Source organism: Cibotium barometz, chromosome 66, assembly GCF_041138505.1.
Source record: "Cibotium barometz isolate CiBa-2024 chromosome 66, ASM4113850v1, whole genome shotgun sequence".
NCBI classification, from domain to species: Eukaryota; Viridiplantae; Streptophyta; class Polypodiopsida; order Cyatheales; family Cibotiaceae; genus Cibotium; species Cibotium barometz.
This window is the reverse complement of record NC_141111.1, coordinates 10,158,575-10,166,639: the sequence shown is the minus strand read 5'-3', so window position 1 is coordinate 10,166,639 and position 8,065 is coordinate 10,158,575.

Here is an 8,065-nt window from a genome sequence, read left to right as displayed (position 1 = left end):
TATCCTTGATCCATAGATCAATTCAAAGGGTCTCAAACTTAGTTTCAGATTTGGCAGGAGTTTTTAGTGTATTTTTCTAAACTGGTCACATCTTCTTTCCTCGAAACTGACGAAAGAGTTTGGTCTTGGTCATAGTTTGATTCAAGGTTCGAGTTGGATAAGATTTTTCCTGAACTATCTTTCTCGAAAAGGTTTGATAATTCAGTTACTATTTTACCGAATTTCTTTCTTTGAATATACACTTAACTGATTTCTAAATTAGTTACGAATTCCAATGAGGAATAAATTAATCATTTATCTGAATATTTTGATCTCGATAGATTTCTTGAATTTTCTTTTTACAAACTGTGTGAATATAAAACGATAGAAATTTCTCTCTTAGAGTATTTAATTATTTATTTATCAATTACTCATAGAATTTAAACATAGAATTTAAGAGAATTCTAATTTTGATATAAAAATTCTTTATGCATAAAAATCAACTTCAATGGGAATAACACTTTTAAAAAAAATCCTTTTATGCATAAAATCAATTTTAATAGGAATAACACTTTTTAAAATAAAGAAAATTTCTTTAAAATAAAGAGAATTTCTTTATGCATCTTTCTATGCATAAAAATCAATTTTAATAAGAATAACACTTTTGTAATAAAAAAATTCCTTTATGCATGTTTCTATGCATAAAAATCAAATTTAATAAGAATAACACTTTTGAAATAAAAAAATTCCTTTATGCATCTTTCTATGCATAAAAATCAAATTTAATAAGAATAACACTTTTATAATAAAAAAATTTCCATTATGCATCTTTCTATGCATAGAAATTAAATTTAATAAGAATAACACTTTTATAATAAAAAAATTTCCATTATGCATCTTTCTATGCATAGAAATTAAATTTAATAAGAATAACATTTTTATAATAAAAAAAATTCCTTTATGCATCTTTCTATGCATAGAAATCAAATTTAATAAGAATAACACTTTTGAAATAAAAAAATTCCTTTATGCATCTTTCTATGCATAAAATTCAAATTTAATAAGAATAACACTTTTATAAAAAAAAATCCTTTATGCATCTTTCTATGCATAAATTGTTAAGGTCCCACCAAAGCCTGCACCCTCAAACTTTAAAAGGTTCCAAACCCCGAGAAGTGCTTCAAACTTTTCACCCCCAAAGAGGCAGCAAGGCCCTATTCAGAATCAAGATGCTGGGAGATTCAGAAGTGAAGGAAGACCCTTCCCTCAGAACACTTTCTCAGGAGCCCCACCTTTTTCAAGGACTCAGAGGGACGAGCTTAGAAGTGAGAACATGTGTTTTTGATGTCAGGGTTTCGGTCACCAGCTTAAAGACTGCCCGACTCCTGCCATGTTAAGAGGACAGAGAAGTCAAGGACCCAGAGTGCAGAGACCAGCCCCTTCGTATCAGTCGTCTCGTCAAAATCAGGGCAATCCCAGGAGGAATCTAGCTCAGCCATCTGCCTCTATTTAGAGTAATCTCAGAACTCCCTCCCAGAACTGGGGTAACCAAAGAGATAGAGTTCCGCCCCAATCTGCAGCAACAGCCAGAGCAGTAATGATAGCAGAAGTAGTGGAAGAGCAAAGAGGTCAGATTTATGCTGCAATTGAAAACCAAGGGCCAAATCGTCAATTCTCTGTCATCTATACTCTAGCTGAGTATAAGGGTAAGCCATTTAAGCTTTTGATTGATTCAGATAGTACTCATTCATTTATTTCCCCTGGATGCTTGCGTAAGCTAGTCTTAGAACAGAAATCAGGGAAACCTATGCAAGTTGAATTGGCCAGTGGGAAGATTCTTTTCACTCACCATGAGAAGATCGTATTCAATTTAATCTAGATGGGAATGTAACTGACTGTCAGTTCTTCAGAGTCTTACCTTTGGGAGTTTTCGACGGAATCCTTAGAAAATGGATTGGCTCCACTCAAATCAAGTTGACATTCACTGTCACAATGGAACCATTTCCTTCCGTGACCTTCACGGGAACAAAGTTCAACTAACTGGAATTTTTGGATCCCTAGATTTGTAATTTGTAAAAGCTTCTAAATTACTGAAAGGACTTAGAAAGAAGCAGCTCATGTATGTTGTCAAAATGAATCCGATAGACACAAAGCTAAAAGCTAAAGAACCTGAATGGTTAAGTGAGTATGATGATTTATTCCCAGCAGAGCTAACAGAGATGCCTCCAATTTGGGAAGTAGATTATGTGATAGAATTGATCCCCGGAGCTCAGCCAGTAGCCCAGCGCACGTACAAAATGCCAGTCCCTGAAGCCATTGAACTCAAGGAACAGCTTAGGTAGCTGTTAGAACAAGGGTTTATAAGACCCAGTGTTTCACCTTGGGGAGTGCCAGTTCTCTTTTAGAAAAAGAAGGATGGAACGTTAAACTCTGTGTGGATTACAGAGGTCTCAATCAACTGATAGTTAAGAATAAGTATCCTATCCCCAGAATTGATGAGCTTTTGGATAGGCTAAGTGGAGCCCAGATCTTCACAAAGATAGATCTCAAATCACGGTATTACGAGATCAGGATTAATGAGCAAGATATCCCAAAGACAGCCACCATCAATACTCGATATGGGCACTATGAATTTACTGTCATGCCATTTGGATTGACAAATGCCCCACCTACATTCAATCGCCTAATGCAGGACATTCTCAGAGAATACTTGGATGATTTTGTTCTTGTTTTCTTTGATGATATTCTGATTTACTCAAAGAATGCAGCTGACCATGAAGCTCACGTCTGTAAAGTTCTTGAGATTCTAAGGAAGCACCAACTCTTTGCAAAAAAGAGCAAATGCACTTTCTCTGTGTTGACCATGTTGAATACTTGGGCTTTCTGGTATCCAAAGATGGAATTTCTCCAGATTCCACAAAAGTCCAAGTAGTCATAGATTGGCCTGAACCAAAAACAGTGAAAGAAGTCAGAGGATTCTTGGGATCAACTCGTTGGTATAGAATTTTTATACCTAAGTACGCTCTCAAAGCTTCCCCCCTGACTAATATTCTCAAGAAGAATATCCCATTTCAATGGTCTGCCAGGTGTCAGAGCGCTTTTGATAAGTTGAAGACCGCCTTGGTAAACCAATCCCGTTCTGAAGTTGCCAAATTTCTCTCTACCCTTTGAGGTAGTAATAACTGATGCCAGTGATTTTGCCCTGGGAGGTGCGCTCATGCAGGAAGGTCATGCAATGGCCTATGAATCCCGAAAACTCAGAACGCATGAGAGAAATTGTGGTGTCCACGACCTGCAGCTACTTTCAGTAGTCTATGTCCTAAAGTTGTGGAGACATTACCTACTGGGTCAAAGATTCACTTTGATGACAGATCATCAGAGCATAAAGTGGATCTTCACTCAAAAGGATCTCAACACGCGCCAAAGAAGGTGGATGGAGACCCTGTAGGAATTTGATTTTGAAATCAAGTACCACCCCAGGCAAAGAAAATGTGGTAGTAGATGCCCTCAGCAGAAAAGCCTCCTTGCTTGCAATCACAGTGGTGTCAAATCCATTGATTAATGAAGCAAGAGAGAAGATTATGCAGGATAGATTCTTTGGCCCTATTGCTACCCTACTTATGTAGGAAAGCAAAACTCCTCAGGAGTTGAACCGAGTTCAAGGGTACAGCCTGGATGAAGGAGTTATGTATTACAATAGCAAGCTATGCATTCCCAATGATGAGGGAACTAAGGGTCAAATTTTGAATGAAGCCCATGACAACCTTATAGTAGGACAGCTAGGTTTCATCAAGACCTACATGTCTGTAAAGAAAAGCTTCTTTTGGCCTAGACTAAAAAAGGATATACTTAATCACGTACATCAATGCTACCTGATATGTCAGAAAGTCAAAGCCGAGAGAGTAAAAATGCCTGGGAAGTTACATCCATTAGACATCCCCCAGATGAAGTGGGAATGTATCAGTATGGATTTTATTACGGCACTACCTTCAGTGCAATGAGGTTACAACTCTGAGAGACTAACCAAAGTTGCCCATCTGATTCCAGTAAAAGAAACCTACATTGCAATGGATGTGGCCAGAGTGTTCCTCAAGGATATCTTAAGATTGCATGGCTTACCTCGGAGAATAGTAAGTGATCAAGATCCCAAGTTCACGTCAAGATTCTGGACTGCATTCTTCGAAGCAGTAGGAACTTTCTTGGATCTCAGCACAGCTTACCACCCCGAGACTTATGGTCAAATAATAGAAAGGGTGAACCAAGTAATCGAAGATATACTTCCGTCATGCTGTGGCAGGGAACCCAAGAAGTGGCTAAGCTATCTACACCTAGTCAAGTTCGCCTACAATGCTTCTTATCACCGAAGTATCGGGATGAGCCCTTTCAAAGCTCTGTATGGACAAGACTACCTAACACCATTAACTTGGTCCGACCCATTGCTTAGGGTTGAGATGTCCAGATAGATGCTTGACGACATGGAGTAGCAGCAGATGTAGTCAATCCGCAAAGATATAAAAGCTACCTAGGATAGACAGAAGCAGTATGCAGATAAGAAGAGGCCAGACAGAAAATTCGAAGAAGCAAATATGGTCTTCATTCGAGTACGCCCCAAAAGAAGTTCTCTATCCCTTTGGAAGTACAAGAAGTTATCCTCCAAATACTATGGGCCATATCTGATTACAAAAAGAAAGTAGGTGACTTAGCCTATGAACTTCTTCTGCCTCCTCATCTCAAAGTACATAATGTATTTCATGTCAGCCTACTTAAGAAGCATGTACCGAGCCCGAATCATGTGCTTAATGATGAACTCTTAACTTCTTCAACCCAAGGGCAGATGGAACTCCAACTTGAAGAAATTCTTGATGTTCGAGAGAAGGTTCTCAGGAAGAACAGAATTCTGAGAGAATTATTAGTCAAATGGAAGTTCTATCCTTTTGAAGACGCCACCTAGGAGAAAGAAGCCGAACTGATGCGAGATTACCCCTAGTTTGCGAGATGAGGACATCTCGCGTTTTTCAAGTGGGAGAGGATGTAAGATTCCTCCCCAACCCCTCAAGATGTCTAGTTTCTTCCCCTGTAATCAATCCCCTTTTCAGAATAATAAAAGATCTTGTTTCTACCTGTTTTGACCTAGAGAGAGAAAATATTCTAGAGAGAGATAATTCAGTTTTTAGATATCTTTGTATGAAAAAATATCCTTTCTTATTAAAATAAATTCCCCCAAAATAGAAGTTTAAAAAAAAATTCGTAAGGTGCATTAAAAACAAATTAAAATCTGCTCAAAAGACCTTAGCCTAAGGATCCAAATTTTTTGAAAATTTTGGATTAAGGTTATGAGGGACCAATAAGATTAATCCAAATGTAGGGAGGAGATAACTTGAAGAATAAAAGAAACCCCCCCCCCCCAAAAAATGAGTAAATACTCACATAAGATGAAGAGTGGGACTAAGGACCAAAGAAAACATTTAAAAAACTGAAATTTGACAACTCAGAGTGGGGATTCCCCCTCATGAAGGAGGTGCCTTTTTTCTCATCATTACTCCCAATTTTAAATCAATAAAATGATATATTTCGTCTCTCCTCTCTCCTATTTCAAGTCTAGTTCCAAAAAGTAAGCTGAACTGACCCAAAAATGGTCAAAAATTGACCAAACTGATCTGAAAAATTCTAGAATCAGTTTGCCTTGTTTGAGGCTCACTTTTTCCTATAAATAGAAGCCTCCTCCTTTGTAAAAGCTTAATAGTGTTTATGCACTGTTACTCTACTCCTACCTAGAGCCATTTACATTGAATTCTCTTGATAATTCAATTGTTTTTGGCTTGATCCTCTCCAAAGTAATTGGTGGCCACTCTTGCTTCAAACAAGAGTAGAACCCTCAATCCCTCAAGCCAAAGGAAAGCTTACAACTCCATGTAAGCTAAATTTTCTTACTTTTTAATTTTAAATCTATGATTTTCTTGATTTTCTTGTTTTATAGTTGATTAAAGTAAATTCTAATGCTATGCCTTGATAAAAAGGCCACCCCCCTTCTCTTCTTTACAATTCAGCCTTTCTTTATCCTAGAATGTTTAACAAAAAGATTAATTAAACTTTTCTTATTGTTTACTCTCTTGGAAATTGAAAATTGTGTAGATTAGAGTCCTTTACATCTAATTGGGGTTAATTTAAATTGAAAATAGAATGTTAAAAATGAGAAATGGTCAGCCATACAAAGGAGGTTATGGTAAAATTTTCTAGAATTTTGTGGAAAAGAAAGTTTTATTTTTATGTTATTCCAAAAGAGTAATTCCCACCAGTTGTGCATTCTAAAAGAAATATTCTAATTTACTCCATGTACATATTCACCTATGAATATGCATGGATGTCACTGATATTAATTATTGAATTTAATTTCTATGCATAGAAAGATGCATAATGGAAATTTTTTTATTATAAAAGTGTTATTTTCATTGAATTTAATTTCTATGCATAGAAAGATGCATAATGGAAATTTTTGTATTATAAAAGTGTTATTTTCATTGAATTTAATTTTTGTGCATAGAAAGATGCATAATGGAAATTGTTTTTATTATAAAAGTGTTATTTTCATTGAATTTAATTTCTATGCATAGAAAGATGCATAATGGAAATTTTTTATTATTATAAAAGTGTTATTTTCATTGAATTTAATTTTTATGCATAGAAAGATGCATAATGGATTTTTTTAAAATTATAAAAGTGTTATTTTCATTGAATTTAATTTCTTTGCATAGAAAGATGCATAATGGAAATTTTTTTATTATAAAAGGGTTATTTTCATTGAATTTAATTTTTATGCATAGAAAGATGGATAAAGGAAATTTTATTATAAAAGTGTTATTCTTGTAAAAATTGATTTTTATGCATAAATAGATGCATAAAGAAATTCTTTTTATTTTTAAAGTGTTATTCCTATTAAAATTGATTTTATGCATAAATAGATGCATAAAAGGATTTTCTTTTATATAAAAGTGTTATTCCCATTGACATTGATTTTTATGCATAAATAGATGCATAAAGAATTTTTATATCAAAATTAGAATTCTCTTTAATTATTTGTTTAATTTCTATGAGTATTTGATAAATGAATAAGTAAATACTCTGAGAGAGAAATTTCTATCATTTTATATTCACTTGGATTGTAAAGAGAAAATTCAAAAAATCTATCAAAGTTAAAATATTTAAATAAATGATTAATTTATTCCTCATTAGAATTCGTAATTAATTTAGAAATCAGTTAAGTGAATATTCAATGAATGAAATTCAGTAAAATGGTAACTGAAATATCACCCCTTTTCAAGAAAGATAGTTCAGGAAAAATCTTATCAGACTCGAACCCTGAATCAAACTATGACCAGACCAAACTTTTTCGTCAGTTTCGAGGAAAGAAGATGTGACCAGTTCAGGAAAATACACTCAAATCTCTTGCCAATCCTAAAACTAAGTTTGAGATCCTTTGAATTGATATGTGGATCAAGGTTACAGAATTCAAGAAATTCTGTTATGGAATTTAGAATTACGATCAAGAAGTTTTGGGGATATTGATTTAAGATATACTCATTGTATTCAAAAGAAAACCAAACTGAAAACTTGCATAGAAACCCTGTTTTCTTAAAGGACTGTCTTACGCCAGGATACTGGAGGGAGCATTTGGTATGTGTTTTTCTAAGGGAAGTTCGGTTGCAATAGCTGGCGAGGAGTGTTCAAAGGATAGCTCACGCGGCAAAGCCTGCCCAGGTCTTGACCACCAGCCTCGGTACGGTTAAAATGGTGCGCTTCCAGTACGATGGACGAGGGCCGACGAAGCGGTCCCTGAGTGAAGTGCTAGGACACCTAAGAAGGATCCTGGAGGGTTCTGACCAGGCGATGCATGGGCTCGTGGTGCCTAGGACACCCATGTGTATATCGTGGAAGATTGTATGATGGACAAATGATTATTGTAATCTTTTACTGGATCTCGTTTGCTGACCAGTTGGTTTCAACGGAGAGTCCAGAGTGATTCTGATTTTTTTTAGAAACAAAAGACTGGATGAATTTTTCTAGTTATGACATCTGTAACCAATAACTG